Genomic DNA, 16,635 nt, shown 5'->3' with positions numbered 1-16,635 from the left:
GGGCGCTGCCCCTGAGTGGGTGCCTGAAAGAGGAGGCAGGGCTTTTACTTTACTTTTACTTTATTTAGACTTATACCCCGCCCCTCTAGACAAAGTCTACTCAGGGCGGCTTGCATAGGTTTTGAAGCATCGAAACCTGTTTTGCCGTTAAATGAACCAACACAAACCAGCGATTTATGCCCATCTCTAACCATCGCCTCCCTGTGTGTGCATTCATTGGAAGGCAGAAGTTTTTGTCCTCCGTTACATCACAAGACATGGTGCAGACTCTCTTCAGATCAAGCTTCCTCCTCTTTCCTCTTTGGTTTCCTTTGTAATCTTTGGCCCAATAAAGGGGTCGAAACTTCACCCTAATGAAGACAGTATCTAAATACAGATTTTAGTTATCCTAAAAGCAGCTATGAGTAATAATGATGAAAAATGAATTTGTTATACTTTGGGCACATTTTGAAAAGATGAGATTTCATGGTAGGTAAAATGGAAGGCAGTAGGAAAAGAGGAAGATTGAACTTGAAATGGGTTGACTTAAAAAAGAAGCCACAGACTAGTGTTTGCAAGACCTGTGCAGGGCTGCTAAAGAGAGCTTTTCTGAAGGTCACTGGTTCATAAACTGGAGGCATTTTGATAGCATGTAAGGATGGGAGAATGAGCCCAAATTACATTTGGACCTGTTTCCGACATTCAAATTTTAGTGCTAATATTTATGCAGACAAAACCAGAACCATATGAGCATTTGTTATTTATTTATTCGAAATATTTTTACCTTGCCTTCCACCTTAAAAGGGCTAAAGGCAGCTTGCAACAATTAAAAGACCATACTGAAAAGCAAAAAACATAAGTATAATGGATATTTTTAAAAAGGGAATTAAACAAGCATTATGTTAAAAGCATAAGGGACGTGGTGGTCCTGCGGGTTAAACTGCAGAAGCCTCTGTGCTGCAAGGTCAGAAGACCAGCCTTCGTAAGATTGTTCCAGCTCCTGCCAACCTAGCAGTTCAAAAGCATGTAAAAATTCGAGTAGATAAATAGGTACCACCTCAGTGGGAAGGTAACAGTGTTCCGTGTATAGTCGCGCTGGCCACGTGACCATGGAAACTGTCTTCGGACAAACATTGGCTCTATGGCTTCGAGACCAGGATGAGCACCACCCCCTAGAGTTGGACACGACTGGACTAAATGTCAAGGGGAACCTTTAAGGTAAAGGTAAAGGTTCCCCTTGACAATTTTTGTCCAGTCGTGTTCGACTCTAGGGGGCGGTGCTCATCCCCGTTTCCAAGCCATAGAGCCAGCGTTTTGTCCGAAGACAATCTTCCGTGGTCACATGGCCAGTGCGACTTAGACACGGAATGCTGTTACCTTCCCACCGAGGTGGTCCCTATTTATCTACTTGCATGTGCATGCTTTCGAACCGCTAGGTTGGCGGGAGTTGGGACAAGTGACGGGCACTCACTCTGTCGCGTGGATTCGATCTTACGACTGCTTGGTCTTCTAACCCTGCAGCACACAAAGGCTTCTGCAGTTTAGCCCACAGCGCCACCATGTCCCTCATGTCCCTCACCACGTACCTCAAAGGTAAAGGGGAACCTTTACCTTTGTGTTAAAAGCGGTAAGTAAAATCAACAGCAAAAACAGGTTTAAAAACATTGCAGGGCAACCACCCATTTAATGCATGGGAGTCTTTGTCGCTTCAGAAAACCTCAGAGGGTCTACAGCCGTCCACAGGCTCGTGAGTTAGAAGGAGATAACAGACCCTCGTCTGTGCGTGTGTACCCACAGTTCTGGCAGCACTGGGAAACCTGAAAGCATGCGACGTAGCACAAGGCCCAAGACATACAGGGGTCATTTGGGGGCATCACAAAAGCACGCAGAACTTTAAAAGAAAGTTCTGAAAAACCCATCATGCCAGCCACTCTGAAACCCACACGCTTATTCATCTTTTTTTGGTTTGCTTTGTTTTGGAAACCAGCTTTGTCGTTGCACTGTTACGCGTGTCAGAAGGCCAACGCTCCCTCCGCCTGCCTCTTCTCCAGCGAGTGTTCAGCGTCAGAGCGACACTGCGTGGCAATCTATAACGAAACCTCTGGTAAGTGGCAGAGGAATGGGAGGATCCGCTGGCCAAGCTGGCCGTCCTAACCCAGTGATGGCGAACCTTTTTGAGCCCAAGTGCACAAAACCAAATGATTTGTTTCGAAGTGGCAACACTGCAATTAAACTTGAATACTGAGGTTTAAGTTAGAAAAAAAACCACTCATGTCATTTATACATTTTGTCTGTCTGGTTCTTTATGGATTCCTCCAAATGACAGCTCTTTTAGAAAAAAGTCAAGTGCACAATGCTACACTGAATTAAATGTTGTTGTTGTTTAGTTGTTAAGTTGTGTCTGACTATTCATGACCCCATGGACCAGAGCACGCCAGGCCCTCCTGTCTTCCATTGCCTCCCGGAGTTGGGTCAAATTCATGTTGGTCGCTTCAGTGACCCTGTCCATCCATCTCATCCTCTGTCGTCCCCCTTCTCCTCTTGCCCTCACACTTTCCCAACATCAGGGTCTTTTCCAGGGAGTCTTCTCTTCCCATGAGATGGCCAAAGTATGGGAACCTCAGCTTCAGGATCTGTCCTTCCACGGAGCACTCAGGGTTGATTTCCTTCAAAACAGATAGGTTTGTTCTCTTTGCAGTCCAGGGGACTCTCAAGGGTCTCCTCCAACACCACAATTCAAAAGCATTAATTCTTCGGCGGTCACACTTCTTTGATGTTGAGGTTCATACTATTTTTTGTGCTCTCCTCTTTCACCATCATTAAGAGGTTCTTTAATTCCTCCTCACTTTCTGCCATCAGAGTGGTATCATCTGCATATCTGGGTTTGTTGATGTTTCTTCCGGCAATCTTAATTCCAGTTTGGGATTCCTCCAGTCCAGCCTTTCCCATGATGTATTCTGCATATAAGTTAAATAAGCCGGAGAACAATATACAGCCTTGTCGTACTCCTTTCAGTTGTTCCATATCCAGCTCTAACTGTTGCTTCCTGTCCCACATATAGGTTTCTCAGGAGATGGATAAAGTGGTCAGGCACTCCCATTTCCTTAAGGACTTGCCATAGTTTGTTGTGGTCCACATAGTCAAAGGCTTTTGCATAGTCAATGAAGCAGAAGTAGATGTTTTTCTGGAACTCCCTGGCTTTCTCCATAATCCAGCGCATGTTAGCAATTTGGTCTCTAGTTCCTCTGCCCCTTCGAAATCCAGCTTGTACTTCTGAGAATACTTCTGAGAAGATAGCTATTACTCAACCGAAAAATCTATTTCTGCAGATAAAGCACATGTTTACATGTTCTGTGTGTAATATAGATGCACTATTATTCACTCCAGGTCGTTTAGACAGCTGGCAGTTTCTTAACCCACCTTGTTTACAATTCTAATTTTCAGATCACAAACCGTCCATCAGCAAACAGTGTGCTGAGAAGTGCCCCGAAATCAAGGAAACGGGTGTCAAGGTGGTTTGTTGTGAGGACAGCTACTGCAACGGGAAGGGAGCCGTCAGTATGAAGACCAGTTACGCCACCCTGATCGTGGCGATGCTGGCCAGCTTCCTCTACATCCTGCCGATGGAACTGTGACGGGGCATGGAGAGAAGTTCTCTGCTTGTGCGTCTCTAGATGCCTGAAGAGAAGATACAAAACTCTGCACTGTTCTTAAATCTTGGACTCACTGAACACTGTTTTACATATCCCATCATTGCTTTCCCTCGCATGCCATGGGGCGAGGCCATGAATGAATGCTTTCTCACATGAGAAAGATCTCCATTCAAAAAATGTCAGTGCATGAGAATAAAGAGCTGCCCTCTCTCTCTCTCTCTCTCTCTGATGTGCTGGTTAAAAACATACAAGGGGACATGTCTTAGACATGGAGGCTCATCCAGGAGTCTGAGTTTTTGGCCTGCTCTGCGAAGTGATGCCGTCTCTCCCAAACTCTCAGATGTCGTCCTTCTGCCTTGAATGGAGCTGAGCCACCAGACTGTCTTGGCCTTGTTTCAGTCTTTTTGCTTTTCAGCTTTCTCCTTTTCTCCTCCCTCCTCCTGCAGGTTCAGATTCCCACTGCCTTTCCTTTTTCCTCCTGAGGGGTTTTTACACAAACAGGACAAAGAAGCTCTTCCCTCAGCTCAGCTTTGAGAATTTATTCTGGCCAATAAGGTCATTGGCCTTACAAACAAGGCTTTCTCTTTAATCTGTTAAAGAAAAAGCCAGAGTTGATTGAAGTTTCGCTGATGTGTGAGAAACAATCCAGGGAGCGACTAGACAGGCACTTATCCCATTGTGTGTGATATTTATTCTGTTGACAACACAACCTTACCCCTTAATGGATTGCTGCCTGGTCGTGGCCAAGGGGCTTGAGTAACACAGAGAAGGGCTATGGGCTATGCCGTGCAGGGACACCCAAGACGGACAGGACATAGTGGAGAGTTCCGACTAAATGCAATACACCTGGAGTAGGAACTGGCAATGCCATTCCAGTATCTTTGCCAAGAACGCCCCATGATCAGAAACAAAAGGATAAAAGATATGATGCTGGAAGATGGGACCCTCAGGTCGGAAGGCGTCCAACATGCTACTGAGGAAGAGCGGAGGACAAGGACAAGTAGCTCCAGAGCTAATGAAGTGGTTGGGCCAAAGCCGAAAGGATGCTCTTCCTCCTCCTCCTCCTCCTTGTCTTCCTCTTCTTCTTTCTTCCTGAGGTTGCCAGTTTGGGCGGTTGCTTTGCCCCTGCATTTGGCAGCTCTAAACAGGGAGGTTGTGCTTTGTACAAATCAATTGTTGTTGTTTTGTCGTTAAGTCATGTCCAACTCTCCGTGACCCCGTGGACCGAGCACGCCAGGCCCTCCTGTCTTCCACTGCCTCCCGGAGTTGTGTCAAATTCATGTTGGTGGCTTTGATGACCCTGTCCATCCATCTCGTCCTCTGTGGTCCCCTTCTCCTCTTGCCTTCACACTTTCCCAACATCGGGTTTTTTCCCAGAGAACAAATCAATTGGGAACAAGCCAAATTTAGACTAGATCACCCAGAATCCCCAGCTAGCATGCCCAGAGACCATTCTGGCTAGGAAAAATGTGAGTCGTGTTTCCAGATCTGATCCTTAATATACACCACTGGTACCGCTTTTGACGACATGCACTTTCAATTGAAGAATACTGCCTCCTGCTGGGCAACGCTTGCATGAGCATTTCCCAGTGAGTGCCCGCATGGCTCCCTCTCCTGGCCTCTACCCTCCTAAATTCCTGGCTTGCTTTTGTTTGCATTCTTAAACTCTTTCAATGTGATTTTAAAAATGTTTTGAAATATTTAAATTATTTCAATCGCCATGCAGCAATTTTTTTTACTACTATCCCATGTAATGTTGATACAGGGAAGATTAGAAATTAGAAATATTTTAGTAAATAAATACGAACTAAAGGAACAAGTTAGGTCATGTGAAGAACCAGAAACCAGGGAAGTAGGACCTTGAACAGGCTCCGCACAGGCAATACTTTGAACTGCATCAAAAGACGTTCATGGTGCAAGCTTTCAGACTCTACTGAACTCTTTCTAGCTTCCTCTGTGTGGTTGGCCAGGTCGGTTTGTTGTAGCAAAATGGTTACATTTATTTATTTATTAGACTTATATGCTGCCCATCTAGACAATGTCTACTCTGTGTGGCTCACAACAAATAGAATAAAAATAATTGTAATATGGCAACAATTTTACGACAATTTCACAACAATAAACAGTCATTCAAGATGGAAAATAAAAAAATTAATTAACCAGTGTCCGGAGAGAAGGCTTGCCTAAATAGCTAGGTTTTAAGTTGGCTTTTAAAAATACCCACCGAAGGGGCCGAATGGATCTCGGAGGGGAGATGATTCCAAAGGCGGGAAGCCACTGCCGAGAAGGCCCGGTTTCTTGTTTTTTTCCCCCCAACATTTCGACATTCAACAGACAGCAAGCTTTATTTGGTATCAACTGCCACACACTCTAGCCCACTTTTTCAGATGCACTGAAAATAGTCTCAATGTTTTACGAAGGAGTTCCCCCCCCTCTTTTCAGTAACAATTTGTTTGGAATCGGGCAACGGCCTCGGCCGACACAACAGGCTCAGAAAAAGGTGGGCATAGCCCATAGCGGCTCCTGTTGCTTGCCTCTGATGCAAAGCTTAATGTCGTTTCAAAAGGGTTCCTAATCCACACTGCAGTAGGGTGTGTGTCGCTTCCTGGTGTGGTGAGGGGACGCACATGGAGGGAGTTGAGGTAAGCCTCCCAATTCTAGGCTGCTGCCTGCTGAACCATCTATCATCTGTTAATGCTCACCATGCATCACACCAGACATGTACCAACTGCCCGGCCACATTGTTCTTGCCTGGGGAGGCAGCTCCGGTCGCTTTGCTTTGCGTTGAACAGGCAAGCGGCGGGTTCTCGGCTGCTGCTCCATCGCCAGCACGGTCAGGACCCACGGCCTCCTCCTTTCAGCCTGCAATCAGAGAAGTCTCGACAAATTTGATGTGAGGATTCCCATTGGAACCGGACCTGCGTTGCCACCGGGTTTGTGTCTGCTCACAGCTAACCCACGGTAAATATCTTCACTGTGGATTATCCTCAGCATGTCGTTCCCATCCTCCTTAACCCTGGTCCGCTTCTCCGTCGTCCGGTTGAACGCTCGAGTTCTGTGTTCTGCACCAAACAACCGAGGACCTTCCAATTTTCTTAGGTGAAGACCCTGCTGGCAATTGTTCTATTTTTATTTTGCAGCTTTTCCTCGCGCACTTCCCTCCAGGACTTTCCATCGCCAGAACCTCTTCTGCTGAACTTCATGACTTTGCCAATCTGAGTGAACCCTCCAACCCTGTGGCTGTCAGAGATACGACAAATGACCATCCCGTAATTCTTTGTCTCTCTTTCCTCCCCTACCTGTGGGAAGGTGTCCTTCTACACATCACTAAAAAGGAGGCTCAGATCATCAAAAAGAAACAGGAGGGTGACTTGTTTAAAATGGTGCATGTCAGTTTATAGGTACACATGCCAAATTACAAATGATTTTTAAGCATTATACCAAATTCTGATATATCATAGATTTGTCATGGCGTTGGAAGGGACCTGGGAGGTCTTCTAGTCCAACCCCCTCAGGTCCAAGGCAGGAGACCTCCTCCCATCCCGGACGGATGGCTGTCCCATCTTTTCTTGAAAACCTCCAGCCATGGGGCACCCACCACATCCGGAGGCGAGCTGTTCCACTGCTTAATGGTTCTCACCGTCTGGAAACTCCTCCTTATTTCCAGGTTGGATCTCCTTCTGATGCATTTCCACCCGTTGGTTCTTGTCTTACCCTCAGGTGCAATGAAGAATAAATTGATGTCCTCTTCCCTGTGGCTACCCTTCAGATCTTGGAAGACGGCTATCAAGTCTCCCCTCAGTCTTCTCTTCGTTAAGCTAAACATACCTAGTTCTTTTAGTCGTTCTTCATAGGATTTAGCCTCCAGCTGCAGCACACTGCTGACTCCTCCTCAGGTGGTGGTCCAGCAGGACACCTCCATCCATCCCTCTCACAGGTACTCCTCTCGAGCCAGGTATCGCCTCTCCTGTACCTGTGCCTCTGGTTTCTCCTGCCTAAATGCAGGACCTTACTTTTCCCGCCACTGAACTGCATCTTACTGGATAGGCCCCAAGGTTCAAGTCTGTCTAAAATCCTTCTGAATGTTGAGTCTATCTTCCAAAGTATTAGCAATTCCCCCTAGCTTTGTGTCATCAGCAAATCTGAGGAGTGCTCCTTCAATCCCCTCATCCAGGTCATTGATGAAGATGTTGAAGAGCCCTGGGCCCAAGACGGAACCTTGAGGGACGCCACTGCACACTTCCCTCCACACAGATGTGGTTCCACTGAAGGCCACATGTTGAGTGCGGTTGGTCAGCCAGCTGCAAATCCATCTGGTAGTATCTCACCTGGAAAGGATAGGCTTGTGACAACTTTCCTTATTTGTTCACTTATCTTCAGTCCAGATGCTCGATGTGTGCTTGTCACTTTTTAACAAAGGAGAGCAAAAAGAACTAAACTTTCGAGAAGGAGAGGGAAGGAGGTTTGCCTGAGAACAGCAATCTACATATTGAGAGGTGGTTCCTTAGAAAAGATGACAGGGGGCTGGTTCAGTTTATTTGTAACATACATTGGTGCTCAGTCCCCACAAGGAAGACATTGGGGATGTCCAGCCCCAGAAAGACTATATGGAGCAGCCTTTTAAGAAAAAGTTGTCATCATCTTTTAGACCAGATGGGCGGGATATAAATCAAATAAATAAATAAATAAATAAATCATAAATGAACGATCAACATCTTTCGGTAAAATACCTTTTATGGGAGAGAGCATTTGATCAGTGCTAAGAATTAGAAGAACTGCAAAAGGTTATTTCAGCTGATTCAGCTACTAGATAGAGACCTCAAAAGGTCTTTTTTAAAAACAGCTTTTCAGGATTACTTAGATATGGAAAACAAATGTCAGAAGAGATAACATTGCTTCAGCATTACAATGACTGTTCCCATTGCTTCAGCATTATAATGGGGAAAGTCACATCTTGTGAAATTCTGCCTGAATTGGTTTCAAGGTGTAGACGTGAGTGGCCCCTAACTTAATTTATTCGGCCGCTCCTTTCCCCAATGTTCTTACTTAAGTGACTCCATTATTTAATTAATTGTGTTTCTTCCTAGCCTGGCCCGCTGCCAAAAAGCTTCTGGGTAGCAGACGTGAGCCTCTCCTTGTTGAAAAGGAAAGGAACCTTGTGCCATTCAGCATCAGCATGGACTACTGCAATGCTCTCTACCTGGGGCTTCCCTTGAGGTTGACCCAGAGACTGCCGTGGGACCAGAATGAGGCAGCCAGACTGGTGGCACCTGTGAGCAGGTTCAACCACACCTTCCCAGTACTCGCTTGCCTCCACTGGCTTTTGGTCAAGGTACTGCTACTTGCTTATAAAGCCCTTCATGGTTTTGGGATCACGCTACCTGTTGGAGCCTCTCTCCAAGGTCATCTCCCCCGCCCCCCAAGCCACCACATCCTCTCAGACTATGGTCCTCCAGGTGGCAACACCGAAGGACATGAAATCCTCTACAACAGCAACAATTATGTACCATCGAATCAATTTGGACTTTTCCTCAATTCTTTATTCCAATTTTGACATCTCCTGGGCCTGAAATGTCAAGTCACAGAATGAAGGATGGTCTGGATCATTGACATTGCAATTCCAGGGGATGCTGGAGTGGAAGACAAAGAATTGGGGAAATTAACAAAAGACAGGGACTTGGCAGTAGAAATACCTCAAGGTGGATCACAAGATTAATGTGGCTCAAAATAAGTCCTTTATTCCCTTGAATAGTTTCACGGTGAGCAGTGGCAGGACCACTGTTGAGGGTCCATGAACGCCTGGAAGATCAACTGAGATAATCACAAGTGGCCTCCATGCATTTTTTTTCCAGTCGCCTGTTGCGATTTCTGCTTCCTCAACTCTCCCAGAGTGGCAGGGAAGAGGGATTAAAGACTGCGGAACTCAGCAGGTGGTGAATTCTGGCAGAGGAACAAGGTTATTTGGCCCTGGGCTTCACAAAATCAGCCAGCCAGACAACCTGGGGAGACAACCCAGATGCTCAACCAGCTCTTTTTGTTTGTTTCTATTTGATGCAGAGGACTTGTTGATACAAAGAAGAAGCTTTGTGGTAACTCCTAAAGTTAAACCAGTTTTATGAGGCATAAGCTTTCATGGAGTTTGACCTACTTCTTCAAAATCATAGAATCAAGGGACGTTGGAAGGGGCCTACAAGGTCATCGAGTCCAACCCCCTGCTCAAGGCAGGAATACAATCAAAGCATACCTGCCAGGTGATTATCCAAGTTTTTCTTGAAAGCCTCCAGTGTTGGAGCACTCACCATCTCTCCTTGAGGTCGCTGGTTACATCGTCCTACTGCTCTAAAAGTTTTTCCTGATAATCAACCGAAATATGGCTTCCTTTAACTTGAGCCCATTTTTGCGTGTCCTGCACTCTGGAATGATCGAGAACATATCCTGCTCCTCCTCTGGATGACAGCCTTTCAAGTCTTTGAAAAGTGCTATCATCTCACCCCTCAGCCTTCTTTTCTCAAGGCTAAATGTGGCCCAATTTTTTCAGCCTTTCCTCCTAAGGCTTGGTTTCCAGCCCCCTGATCATCCTTGTCGCCCTCCTCTGAACATGTTCCCATTGGTCGGCATCCTTCTTGAAGTGCGGTGCAGGAGGAGTGTCTGTGATGCATCTCCTCCATTTGGACTGTCTAAACTAAGGTTTATCATCCTTGCTGCCTTCCTCCGAAGAGGTACCTGACAAAGTAGGCGACTTTCCACAGCAGTATCTGAGACCCAACAAATCTTGGTGGAACCGCAAGCATTTAGGAGGGTTGAGCTGCAGGGGATGGATGGAGCTGTGCACCTGGAAATTCCAAGTATAAAAGAAGACATACCTGAACTTTGGCACACGTTGTTTAAAAACAATAATAACCATGACTTTCCTGCTCTTCCAAGGAGCCTTATTAATGACAACTCTGCTCCTGGCACAGAAGCTGGTTTTTCCGTGTGAATTTGTCCCAATGAGTCTCGTAGTGGAGCCAGACAGGTTGGGATCTGTGGTTGTGCTGAATCGCAATACCACATGTGACTTTCCAGGCTGCCGAGGTTTCTTGTAATGGCATCACTTCACCTCGGAAGGTGGTCCCCTCTTTGCTGTTGTTTTTGTGTCACATCAGCAAAAGGTTGGCCATATGATGGCACTAAGAGAGTCACCATGAGACATGAGCAAATGATCTGGAGCATGACAAGGACGAAGGAAACGTAAAAAGGGAAACAAAACACAAGATGAAAATAGAAAAAAGTGATTTAAGCCTCTATTGGGAAACTATTGCAAAAAGATGAGAGTTCAAGGCTAAGAACGACTTTTTAAAAAGATGGTTAAGACTTAGTCATGGAGGAGAGGTTCACCACGACGGTTATGAAGATGGTGGCCAAAATACTTCATATCTCAAGCAGTGAGAGGAACAGTGGAAGGAGAGTTGTTGTTGTTATGTGCCTTCAAGTCACCTCTGACTCACGGCGCCCCTATGGTCGAGCCATCTCCAAAAAGCCCTGTCCTCAACAGCCCTTCTCGTGTCTTGTAAACTCAAGCCTATGGCTTCTTTTTTCACATTTGGTCTTCCTCTTTTCCTGCTCCCTTCGACTTTTCCTAGCATTATTGTCTTTTCAAGCATTTAGTGTGAGCTTTTGTGAATAACTTTCTCAGACATGCACCGATAAATTGTGGAGAGTGCAGAAAATTTATAAACAAATGTTCCGGAATTGTCACGGCCGATGTCATACCTGGGCACTGGAGTGGTTTTGTACGAAAAATGGTTTTGTATGAAAATGGAAGGAAGCACAATTACTAGAGATGGGCATAAACCTTGGTTCGGAGGTTCGTGCTGGTTCGTAGGCACGGCACCACAGGTGCCTCGTGTTCCCTTCTCCCACCTCCCCGGCCAATGACCCACTCACCAGCCAGTGCTCTCCTCCTCTCCTCCTCCTCTTTGGTAATTCAACCAGCCCCCAGCAGGAGCATGGGTTTGCTTGTCGTGCCTCCTTGTCTGAGTGGGCAATTAGCCAGGGGGGCAGGGCAGGGAAGCCCGTGTTCCTGCCAGAGATTGATTGAACAACCAGGGGGGAGGAGGAGAGGAGTGTGTCCTGGCTGGTGAGTGGGGGATCCAGCTGGGGAGGTGGGGAAAGAGACCATCTACCACCTATGGTGCCATGCCTATGAACTGGCACGAACCTCCGAACCGAGAGGTCCATGCCCATCTCTAGCCGTTACCATTACCCTAGCTTAGAAAAGTAACTTTTCCATGCTCTGACCATTAGCAATGTGTACCCCTCCCTCCTCCTAGGCCTGCTTTTAACACACACTGGGGAATGTGCTTGTGGTACCATTTCCTGGGAAACCAAGTTTAATTCTGCACCCATTCCCTCTATTAGAGCCAAAGAAGCAGCAAGGTGGTGCTCGCCACTTCCTCTCCGTGGGAAGAAGGACTTCCTGCTCTAATGAAAGACTGCCAGGCCCTTGTGTTCCCTGTTCCTACACAGGGTGGAAAACTGTGGGGTGAATGGAGCCCATCGCATGAGTCAAACAAGGTTGGACTCTCCTCATTAAATATTTCCAGAGATGCAGGTTCTAAAATAACAGCCTGGTGAGGGCTGCCGCACCAAGTCTTTGCTAATTAATGCACGGATAATAGACACCTCCTCCAGACGAAGCGGCTTCTCCGTTTCTGGAATAACACCTTTATCAAAGCTGCCCTAGAACCCTGGGCTAATGATGCCCAGCTGGTCGACATTCCATTGGATCTGTCTCACCTCAGGAGCGTTTGAGGAGACCACTTTGAGAGATTAATTAATGGGGTGCGAATAAAGCACTTCCCTCATTGCTCCCGTTCTCTTTCCTCCTTGCTCAAGGTAATTCTTCGGAAACACGATGGATCTACCTTCTCAGGAGATCCAAGATCTTCCTTCTTCCAGTTTCATGGTTCATGGCTCAGCGTGGAGGTGGAGACACTCCCGGCTCAACCATCAGCCTTGACAGGGAGATAAGTCCTGTCTCAAGGGTATGCTAGCTCCTTGTTATTAACCTACCCAGCAATTTTAAATCTTTTGTGTGGGTCTGACAAACAAAACCATAACACGACACTCTCAAGTTCTTAAAAAACAACATCCTTTCGAAGCAGGTATATCTGGAGGCTCCACACCGTTCAGAAATGACGTTCTGCAGATTTGGGGTGAGGACCTCCAGCTGGATGAGTATCTCAATGAATTTGGTCCCCGGCTGCAGAGCCAGAGGTTGGGAGTTCGATTCTCCTCCTAGGAGAAGAGCCAGCCTGGGTGGCTTTGGGCCAGCTGCACGCAGTCCCAGGGCACCCCAGGAAGAAGGGAAGGGTCAATGACCTCTGAGGATTCTCTACCAAGAAAACCCTGGAAAAGGACTAGTGTATGTCAGAATTGACTTTACGGCATGGAAATTATTGTTCCTGTTTGCATTCTTATTTTGTTGCATTCCTTCTTTTTCAGTACTGCTGGTACATAAAGGGTCCAGCCAAAAAATAGGAATCAAGTCCTAAAATATTCTTATTCTTGTATCACAGAGAAGCTACTAGGAAATGGCTTGCTGTTATGAGGCCATTTTCCCACCTAGAGGGTTCGTGTTGACCTACATAATTGTCTGGAAAGGACGAGAATTATGTGTTCTTTGGTCTCCAATCCAGCCCTCCCTGCAAGCAACGAGCTAGGTGTGTCACGACCAGTTGCACTGGAAGGGGGCAAGCATCCCATCCACAGAGACCGACAGCCAGTTTGGTGAGGGCCTGGTGAACACACCTTCACCCACGTGTGTCAGACATGGATGAAGCATTGCCTCCATGAGTAGCATGCTCCTGGCATGGGAAAGGCCAATGGCTGCCGTTCCAGTCACCTCCACTGAAGAATGCAGCCAAGTAGCACAGGATAAACACCTGGATAAACAAGCCTGTTGTAGCATGGCATCTGAAATCTGCATAATCACGCACAGAGCCGAATAACCGGCATCTGCAGGAAGAAGGACAAAACTGAGTTTGGTGGGGACTGTTGCCTCTCAAAGGCAGGCGGGGCTGGGTGGGTGGGGGGAGTCTGGGAATGTCTGGAGGAAGACACATCTCCAAGCATTGGGACATACTCAGTTCCTAGCATTAGGAACAGATCATTTGTAAGGCATCCCCTTTGGATCAGCAAGGAGAGGCACTTCAGCAGTTTTGCAATGTTTGCATTTTTAGTGTACATCGCTGTGTAAGAATTGGCAAATAAGATCCTGTAAACAGACCAGGTTGTGACCACAAGGTGCCCTCGGTGTCCCCCATAGAGTCATTATACAACATATATATATATATGACAATTCCAAGATCCTTCTCGCTCGTAGTTTTGATGTGCAGGTATCCCTCATCTTGTAACCATGTATTCAGTTTCTTTTTCCGAGGTGCAGGACTTTGCATTTATCCCGGTTGAGTTTCATTCTGTTGTTTTCAGCCCAGCACTCCAGCTTATCAAGATCATTTCGAACTTTGTTTCTCTCTTCCAGGGTATTAGCTCTTCTGCCCAATTTTGTGTTTAAAACAGGCTGAACCCAATTCAAATATGTTTTTCCCCCAAGTGTAACTGCACCCTGAGTCTGTGTCTTCCTGTGGGCGCCAATTAGCATCTGCATTTGAAAGGCTGGTTGAAAACCTCCCAGCTGCCAGGAGCTCCTCCTCAGTCATTAGGGACCAGTTAAGTTTTCTTTTTACAACATCTGGCTGCCTGTTCGTCATGATAAATATAATAAAAACTCAGTAGATGTTCTTATTTTCTTTTAAAGAGAGCCCCAGAAATACAAAGACTGTAAATTTATGAGTGTATGATGTTTATTATTTAGATCTAGATAAAGGTTCCCCTTGACCTTTAGTCCAGTCGGGTCCGACTCTAATGCATGGTGCTCATCCCCGTTTCCAAGCCATAGAGCCAGCGTTTGTCTGAAGACAATCTTCTGTGGTCATGTGGCCAGGGTGACTTAGATTTGGAATGCTGTTTACCTTCCCACCAAGGTGGTCCCTATTTATCTACTCGCATTTTTACATGCTTTTGAATGGCTTGATTGGCAAGAGCTGGGACAAGCAACGGGAGCTCACTCTGTCGCGTGGATTCGATCTTACAACGGCTGGTCTTCTGACCTTGGCTTCTGCGGTTTAACCCTCAGCACCATCACATCCCCCATTTAGATCTTTATTTCGATCTACATAAGCACAAACACAAATTTGAGACAATATATATACCACCAGAAAATTGGGAATATATCATTGTGGAATAGATATATGTGGTTTTTGACTTCAGAGATTCATAATAACATTGGTTCATTGCTGATATGTGTTACTCTTAACATTACCCCATATTCATTAAAAAGGAAGAGGCTGTGGTTATCTAGAGGGGGGAATCTCCACTGGGAAAATATTGGGTGAGAAATCTCTAATGCAATGTGACTTATTTGTAAAAGTTCTAACCATGTTTTGATAGAATTTTATTAATAATTTGTATTGCAATAGAGATTGTTTTTAAGTGACTGAATGAAGCTTATCTAAGAAATCAGCCTTTTGCTATAGAATTTTTAACCACTGAGCATCACCTATATGATGCCTAAGCGGAAGCTCTTATTTTAATAGAACCAGTTATTTCCTGACATAGAAGTATTATTTACACACGAACTAGAGAAATATGTAATAGAAGGCTGTGATTTTGAAAGTATATACTCATGTAATTTTTACACATATCCCAAGTACATTTATATTTTTGGCTTTTAGTTACGGCATTGTTTGCTTGTTAAATAAACCTTTTAAAGAAGAAAAGGATTCATTTTTGAACTGTTAATACAAGATTAATACATGGCATCCACGAACGAAGATTTAAAATAAATATAACAAGGTACGATATCTTCTGAAACCATAAATAAACTCTTTGTCAGAAGTGTAAAGGACACAAATCTGTCGGTCATCCATAAGGAGCTTGTTGATCAAAAGCTTCATTGGAGAAATGCAGGTTTTCCCACGTGGAAACTGACAATCCCAAATCCACAGGACGTAATGCCTTTGTTAGGGTGAAATTATTGTTGTTGTTTAGTTGTGTCCGACTGTTCGTGACCCCATGGACCAGAGCACGCCAGGCCCTCCCATCTTCCACTGCCTCCCAGGGTTGGGTCAAATTCATGTTGGTCGCTTCAATGACCCTGTCCATCCATCTCGTCCTCTGTCGTCCCCTTCTCCTCTTGCCCTCACATTTTCCCAACATTACGGTCTTTTCCAAGGAGTCTTCTCTTCTCATGAGATGGCCAAAGGATTGGAGCCTCAGCTTCAGGATCTGTCCTTCCAGTGAGCACTCAGGGTTGATTTCCTTCAGAACGGATAGGTTTGTTCTCCTTGCAGTCCAGGGGACTCTCAAGAGTCTCCTCCAGCACCACAATTCAAAAGCATCCATTCTTCGGTGGTCAGCTTTCTTTATGGTCCAGCTCTCGCTTCCATACATCGCTACTGGAAAAAACATATTTTTGACAATGCGGACCTTTTTCAGCAAGGTGAGGTCTCTGCTTTTTAAGATGCTGTCTACATTTGCCATCGCTTTCCTCCCAAGAAGCAGGTGTCTTTTAATTTCGTGGCTGCTGTCTCCATCTGCTGTGATCATGGAGTCCAAGAAAGTAAAATCTGTCACTGCCTCCATATCTTCCCCTTCTATTTGCCAGGAGGTGATAGGACCAGTGGCCATGATCTTAGTTTTTTTTTTTTTTTGATGTTGAGCTTCAGACCGTTAATTCATAAAACATGCTAGCTATTCAAAACTCTTCATAACACTAGACAGTAGATACAGATTTGCTGAATGCATGAATAAGGCCTTGGCCAGCAAGCTGCAAGCTCTAATTCTTTTGTTTTAATGTCTCTGTGCCTGTTACATTATTATGACATTATTATTTTAGTATAAAAAGACCCCAAAGAATTTCCTGCGATGTCTTCCTCACAGGGACTTGTGGCGAACCATC

At 45.6% G+C, this 16,635-nt stretch overlaps 1 non-coding gene across 1 annotated transcript; it reads left to right on the top strand.

Moving 5' to 3' along the window:
* Window positions 1–1,964: 1,964 nt before the first annotated feature.
* On the top strand, window positions 1,965–4,532 carry LOC110089065 (uncharacterized). The gene is made up of 2 exons (XR_013544402.1): window positions 1,965–2,083; window positions 3,424–4,532. It is a non-coding gene; the product is annotated as an uncharacterized LOC110089065 (transcript).
* The last annotated feature ends 12,103 nt before the right edge of the window (window positions 4,533–16,635 follow it).

Source organism: Pogona vitticeps, chromosome 4 (genome assembly GCF_051106095.1).
Source record: "Pogona vitticeps strain Pit_001003342236 chromosome 4, PviZW2.1, whole genome shotgun sequence".
In the NCBI taxonomy this organism is placed as follows: Eukaryota; Metazoa; Chordata; class Lepidosauria; order Squamata; family Agamidae; genus Pogona; species Pogona vitticeps.
The sequence above is the reverse complement of the archived record's forward strand: the minus strand, read 5'-3'. Positions and strand labels throughout refer to the sequence as shown.